Source organism: Pogoniulus pusillus, chromosome 2 (genome assembly GCF_015220805.1).
Source record: "Pogoniulus pusillus isolate bPogPus1 chromosome 2, bPogPus1.pri, whole genome shotgun sequence".
NCBI classification, from domain to species: domain Eukaryota; kingdom Metazoa; phylum Chordata; class Aves; order Piciformes; family Lybiidae; genus Pogoniulus; species Pogoniulus pusillus.
The window spans coordinates 25,481,004-25,487,663 of NC_087265.1; positions in this window are offsets into that span (position 1 = coordinate 25,481,004).

Genomic DNA, 6,660 nt, shown 5'->3' on the forward strand with positions numbered 1-6,660 from the left:
TAATGTCCAAGCTAAATCTCCCCTGATGCAACTTGATGCCATTTCCTCTAGTCCTATGGCTCATTACCTGGGAGAATGTCCCCACCTTGCTACAACCTCCTTTCAGGGAGTTGTAGGTAGTGAGATCTCCCTCAAGCCTTCTCTTCTCCAGATTAAATAACCCCAGTATACTCAGCTGCTCCTCAGACCTGGGGTCTAGGCCTGAACATGTTGATGTCTCTAGAGAGCATTCAGCTTTTAGCTAGAGCCTAGTGTGTGATGGCAGGAGGCTGGAGCTCAGCCATATCCACAGCACAGGCTTCTTGCCTGTCACAAGACCTTTAGCATGAAAGGTATGGGTTGTGTTGGTGGGCTTTGGTAGTATGTGTTGAACACCAAACTGATTTCAAGTCTGAATTAGTCAGAAAAGAATGAATGCTACTTCTCAGACCATGTCCTGTGCTTAATATCAACACAGAGGGTGAAATTTCTCAAGAGGTGACCTCTTCTCCTGCATTCTTGCTGTAGCCCCTCAGGATATCTTACGCAGGTCTTCACTGCACAGGAGGAAAATACCATGCTAATTGAAAGCATATTGCTGCCTCTGGATAACAGGACAAAGTCCCTCTTTGGCAAAATGGAAACAAAATTGAAAGCTAACTGTGTTTTGACAGGTGGGAATACAAATCCTCTCTAAGATCCACAGTGGGAGAAGGCAGTTGAGCTGTCTCAGCACTGACTGTTTTCCCAAGCACCTGAGGAGCACTCCAGCCTGTGTCTCTACAGAGCCACTGCTTGTTCATCCTGACTTATATGCAGTTTAATTTGCCACAGTGGGTGAAGGATGAGCTGTGTTCATATTGAGTCTTTGCTTTCTGGTTTTCCAGTCACAAAACTGGAGTTCTCTGGACTACTGGCAGCTTGTTTGTTGAATCATTCTTTTGCATGAAGATGGAGCTCAAACCTGTGGCCATTTTTATGAAAAGGAGACAGAGACTGCTACTATAAAATTCATAAAATGGTTTAGGTTGGAAGGGACCATAAAGATCATCTAATTCCAGCCCTCCTGCCTTGGGCAGGGACACCTTCCACTAGACTGTGTTGCCCAAGGCATCAGCCAACTCGGCCTCAAACACCTCCAGAGAGGAGATATCCACCACCTCCTTAGACAACTTGTTTCAGTATCTCAACTCTCTGACTGTAAAGAATTTCTTCCTAACCTCCAGTCTAAATCTGCCCTCCTCCAGCTTCAGTTCTTTCTCTCTCATCCTACCACTACGAGCCCTTGTAAAAAGTCCCTCCCTGCCTTTCTTGTAGCCCACTTCAGGTACTGGAATTCTCTGTCATTGTCTTAGGAGTACTCAGGGGTTTTTTTTGCTTGAATAGGAAAACAGTTGCAACTGCTGCAGGGTCTATTCCCACGACTTCTGGTATGCACTTGGTCCCCTTATTAGATATAGCTGCACCATTTTATGACCGTGCAGAATTTCCACACTGAGTATAGAGAAAGAAAGGCTAAGCTCAGCCTTTGAGCTAACTGTGAGATTAGAAAAGTGGACATCTAAGGTGTGTTTTCAGCTCTGTTAGGGAATTGTTTTGTGGGAGTTTTGGGGAATTGTTATTCTTGCTGGGTCCATCTTCTCACTTATGAATAGGAGTAGTCTGATCTCACATAATTAATCTCTTCACACATGAGAACCGAATATTCAAACAAAGATGAAATAATTAAATCATGTCAACCAGTGGCTACCTTTGGTGTCTGAAGAAAGATTAAGAAAAACAAGAATTGGCTTTGGCTTTTTTTTTTTTTTTCTTTTAAACTGTTGAAAACTAATTTTAGGTTACAAATAACAACATGGTTTAAGTACTAATGTGTTAACTCTGATATTTAAATGCATGGTTCAGCCAACTAACTGCTCTTGTGAGACCTCCACGTGGACTACTGTGCCCAGTTCTGGTGCCTCCAGCATAAGAGAGATATAGAGCTGCTGGAACAGGTCCAGATGAGGGCCACTAAGATGATCAGAGGGATGGAGAATGTCCCCTATGGTGACAGGCTGAGATAGTTGGGGCTATTCAGCCTGGAGAAGAGGAGGCTCTGGGAAGACTTTATAGTGGCCTTCCAGTACCTGAAAGTGGTCTACACAAAGGTCAAGAAGAGACATTTTACAAGGCCTTGGAGTGATAAGACAAAGGACAATGGCTTTAAGCTCGAGGAGGGCAGACTTAGTCTGAATTTTAGGAAGAAATTCTTTACAGTGAGGGTGGTGTGAGACTGGACCATGTTGGACGAGGCCTTGAGCAACCTGGTCTAGTGGAAGGTGTCCCTGTTCATGGTAGTGTGGTTGGAACTAGATGATCTTCAAGGTCCTTTCCAGTATACACCATTCTGTGAATCTATGAACTGTGTTTGAGAACATCTCTACCTCCCATTCAGTGTCAGATGTATTTCTGTATTTCTAGTGAGGCAACCTCGTTGTAGAGCCATGAATACAATTGAAGCTTGACAACTGTCCCACCTTGCTGCAAATCCTGATAAGCACTACAAATTATGGGCCACAGTAGTTCTGCATTTCTTTTCTGAAGAGCCTGGCTCAGCTATTCTTTGACTCCTTTTCTCAGCAAGGTTGGCTGAGAGATACCTCCAGGCATTAACTAGTGCTCCTCTAATTGCTAAGGACTGTCATAGACAGTCCAGGAACTGTTGTGTGTTTGGTTCACCATTTAGCAGTCTAAGCAGGAGCAGCTTTGCCCTTGCAGTCACAGCAATAGCTAATTTGACCATTGGTTTTGTATCTGGCTTTCTTGGCTTGTGATGCTGCAGGAAGCCTTAAGGCTGTAATCAAGAAACTACAAATCCACTCTGTGGAAAGGTTAAGGAACAAAAAGGGAGTGGAGGGGCAGAAAACACTTTAAAAAAAAGTAAATAAGTAGTTCCTAAAGTGCTCTGATGTGTGCAGATGTCTGCCAGAGCTTCTGGTGAGTCTGTGCTTCTGTGAGTCTGGGATGGATACAGCCACATGGCTTTTATCTCTCTGAAGTTGCTGTAGGCTGTTGCCAAATGAAACCTCTGGTCATGTCCTTTCAGCATGATGTGTATGTGCTAAAGAAAGCATCTTGAATGATTTAGTACTTGGAAATTACCCTTAAATATCTAATGTTCAAAAGAGACCTGAATAAATGATGAATACTGATTATCCCTGGTTCTTTCTGTAGTCTAGATTATATTATTTTACTTAAAGAAAGGAGAAAGAAAATTCTCAGTATCTGCCTGATCAAGGCATGGCTTTTGTGTTATTTTAGAAGATTCATTTAATTTACTGCAGATTTTGTCAGTAATAATTTTGGCCATCCAGTAAATGTAGAGAAAAGTATGGCCTTGAGCAACCTGGTTTAGTGGAATGTGTCCCTAGCCATGGCAGGCAGGTTGGAACTAGGTGATCTTCAAGGTCCCTTCCAATCTAAACCACTCCATGAGTCTATGAAAATTTTTGAAGACGGTTGTAGGACCAAGGAAGAAAGTTACACTGCTTTATTCCTGTGTTGACACATCTCTTTGCAGCAGAATTTCAACTCCCAGGGTAGAAAATTTTGTATTTTCATGGCAATCATAAAATCATTTCAGTTGGAAAAGACCTGTAAGATGATCAACTCCAACCATTATCTAACTCTCCTGAAGCCAGTGCTAAACCATGTCCCTTAGCACCACATCTCTACATCTTCAAACAGCTCCAGGGATTAAGATTCAACCATCTCCCTGGCAGGCTGTTGCAGTGCTCAAGAACCCTTTCAGTGAAGAAGTTAATTCTAACGTGCAATTTAAACCTCCCCAGGTGGAAGGTGAGGCTATTTTCTCTCATCCTATCACTCGTTGCTGGGGAGAGTAGACTGACATACACCTGGCTCCAACCTCCTCCCAGGGAGTTGTAGAGAGTCATATGTAATGAGTTGTGATTATTTCACTCTGTGGAGAGAAATTGACACTTTCTCCATTAAATGTTTGCAGTCTTGAGATGCTATGTCCCGCTCTGGGACCAGGGTTGGGAAATATTATTGGCTGAACAGTACCTGCTTTCCTTCTAAAATCTTGAATTTAGTTTTCATTTAGATTTGGAGTATAAGGGAATTACTCCCCCCAGACCTCTTCATTAGTTGGGAAAGAATGCAATAACTATGTCCTGGAACAACAAGCTGAGTCATGAGTAAAGTGTGGGAAGCTTCCTCCCGCAGCGGAGCATGAAAGGTAAACATCAGACCCTGTGATGAGAAGTGTCCTTGGAGCCTTGAGGCTCCCAGGGGCCTGAGCCTGCAACAATGAGCAACCCACGCACAGCTGTCAGGGGGTGGAATCTGCCCGCCTCTGAGGTGGGCACAGCCCAGGGGGCTGACTCTGGCCACCCCCCCTGGGTGGGATCCTTAAGGTGTTTACTGTAAGTTAACCTATCTCTGCCTTACACTTAACCTGGAGCCAATCTGTACCCTCCACTTGTACCAATCTTGAACTAAGTCGGTTGTCTACACCCCCTTTGGGGGCTATAAAGGTCGCTGTATCGCCCTAATAAATTGCACTGCTGCGCAGAAGCCACAGAGTCGACTCTCAGTGCCCCGATCTCTCGCCGCACCGGTCTCCGACCTCCAACAGATGGCGCCCGAACACACCGATTGAACCTCCGGACAACTCCAGGTACGGAAGACCCGCACCCCGGGCCACTTACCACCTCCAGGCCGCGAAGAGAACCGCCAGGCCGCTTCCCCCCCCCACCTCCAGGCCGCGAGAGAACCGCCGGGCCGCTTCCCCCCCCACCTCCAGGCCGCGAGAGAACCGCCGGGCCCCTTCCCCCCCCACCTCCAGGCCGCGAAGAGAACCGCCAGGCCGCTTCCCCCCCCACCTCCAGGCCGCGAGAGAACCGCCAGGCCGCTTCCCCCCCCACCTCCAGGCCGCGAGAGAACCGCCGGGCCGCTTCCCCCCCCACCTCCAGGCCGCGAGAGAACCGCCGGGCCGCTTCCCCCCCCCACCTCCAGGCCGCGAAGAGAACCGCCAGGCCGCTTCCCCCCCCACCTCCAGGCCGCGAGAGAACCGCCGGGCCGCTTCCCCCCCCACCTCCAGGCCGCGAGAGAACCGCCAGGCCGCTTCCCCCCCCCACCGCCGGGCCGCGAGACTACCGCCAGCCAGGCCGCTCCCCCCCCCCCCCCCCCCCCCGCCTCCTCCGGCCACGAAGGACATAGAGGCTTCCACATAAAAGGAGCTGGTGGAAACGCAAGAGATCGGACGCTACTATACCCCCTGCTGGGGAAACACGTCTCCTTTTTTTTTTCTTTTCTCTCTTTTTTCCTTTTTTTTCTTTCTTTCTATTTTTCCTTTTTTTTTCTTTTTTTTCTTTTTTCCTTCCCCCTCGTTAAACCCGTTACTAACCAAGGGAAAGGTGTCTGCCGATACGGACGGCCTATATAGATAGGCGTTTATTAAAAAAGAAAAAAAAAAAAAAAAAAAAGAAGAGTCGCCGCCCATAAATATGGGGGCAAAAATTTTAATAACGGCAACTGGTGTGACGACAGGTGTGACCATATAGATGGGCACTTCTGGGGGCAGTGATCGTGCATAGTCAGATCCCCCCAGGGCAGTTGCCGCCGGAAGGCAAACGCACCGCCCACACCCCCCCCCCCCCCCCCTTCCTTCCTTCCTTTTTCTTTTTTTCTCTCTTCTTCCGCGCGCTTACGGAACCTTGCCGTTACCATGGAACCTCCCAGCCGCCCCTCCCTTCTTCCGCGGTTTTTTCAAAGTATTGGTGACTCCCTTTGGGGAGCTGGCGAACCGACCACACAAGCACTTTTGGATAAACAAGTAGCAATTTCTCTCCTCTTGAACTTTTTGGAAAAGCGAGGAGTTTCCATGTCAAAGAAAAAATTGACTTCCTTAGTAGCATATGGACTAGTAAGAGGACACTTTCAAACTTCAGACTCTCTTTTTGATGAATCTGAATGGCGCCGCTGTGGCGATACTATTTTTGACCAGGCTATTGACGGTGACAAAACAGCCAAAAGCGTACAGAAGCAATGGCGTGATGTCATCAATTGCTTGAAGAAATACAGACTGGAACAGACCCTTGCAGCTACAGCAGCAGCACGGCTTGCTGACGGCTTGGACACTCGGGGGGAGAGACCACTAGAGGCAATGGTTACCCCAGCTAGCTCTCTCTTTTCCGACCTGAAAATTTCTCCAGGCACGGTGGTGCCTTTGATGACTCTCCCCAGTGCATCTACTGTTCCGATGCTGTCCGCAGTGCCGAAGCAACCGGTGCTACCAACTCCAAACGCTCCGACGCAGCCAGCAGCGCCCCAGCAACCGGTGCTGCCAACTTCAAACGCTCCGACGCAGCCAGCAGCGCCCCAGCAGCCGGCGCTGCCAACTTCAAACGCTCCGACGCAGCCAGCAGCGCCCCAGCAGCCGGCGCTGCCTCAGCAGGACGTCCCAATGCAGCCAGCGCCGCCTCAGCAGGATGTCCCAATGCAGCCGGTGCCGCCGGCTCAGGACCCTTCGTTATACCCTGCGCTGCCTCAAGACGTTCCCGACGTTCCTGCCGTTCCAGTGCAACCACCAGCACCCCCGATGCCAGCGGCACCAATTCCCCAAAACATCCCTGCCGTTCCGGTGCAGCCGTCTGCCCCCCTGCTCCCAGCGCC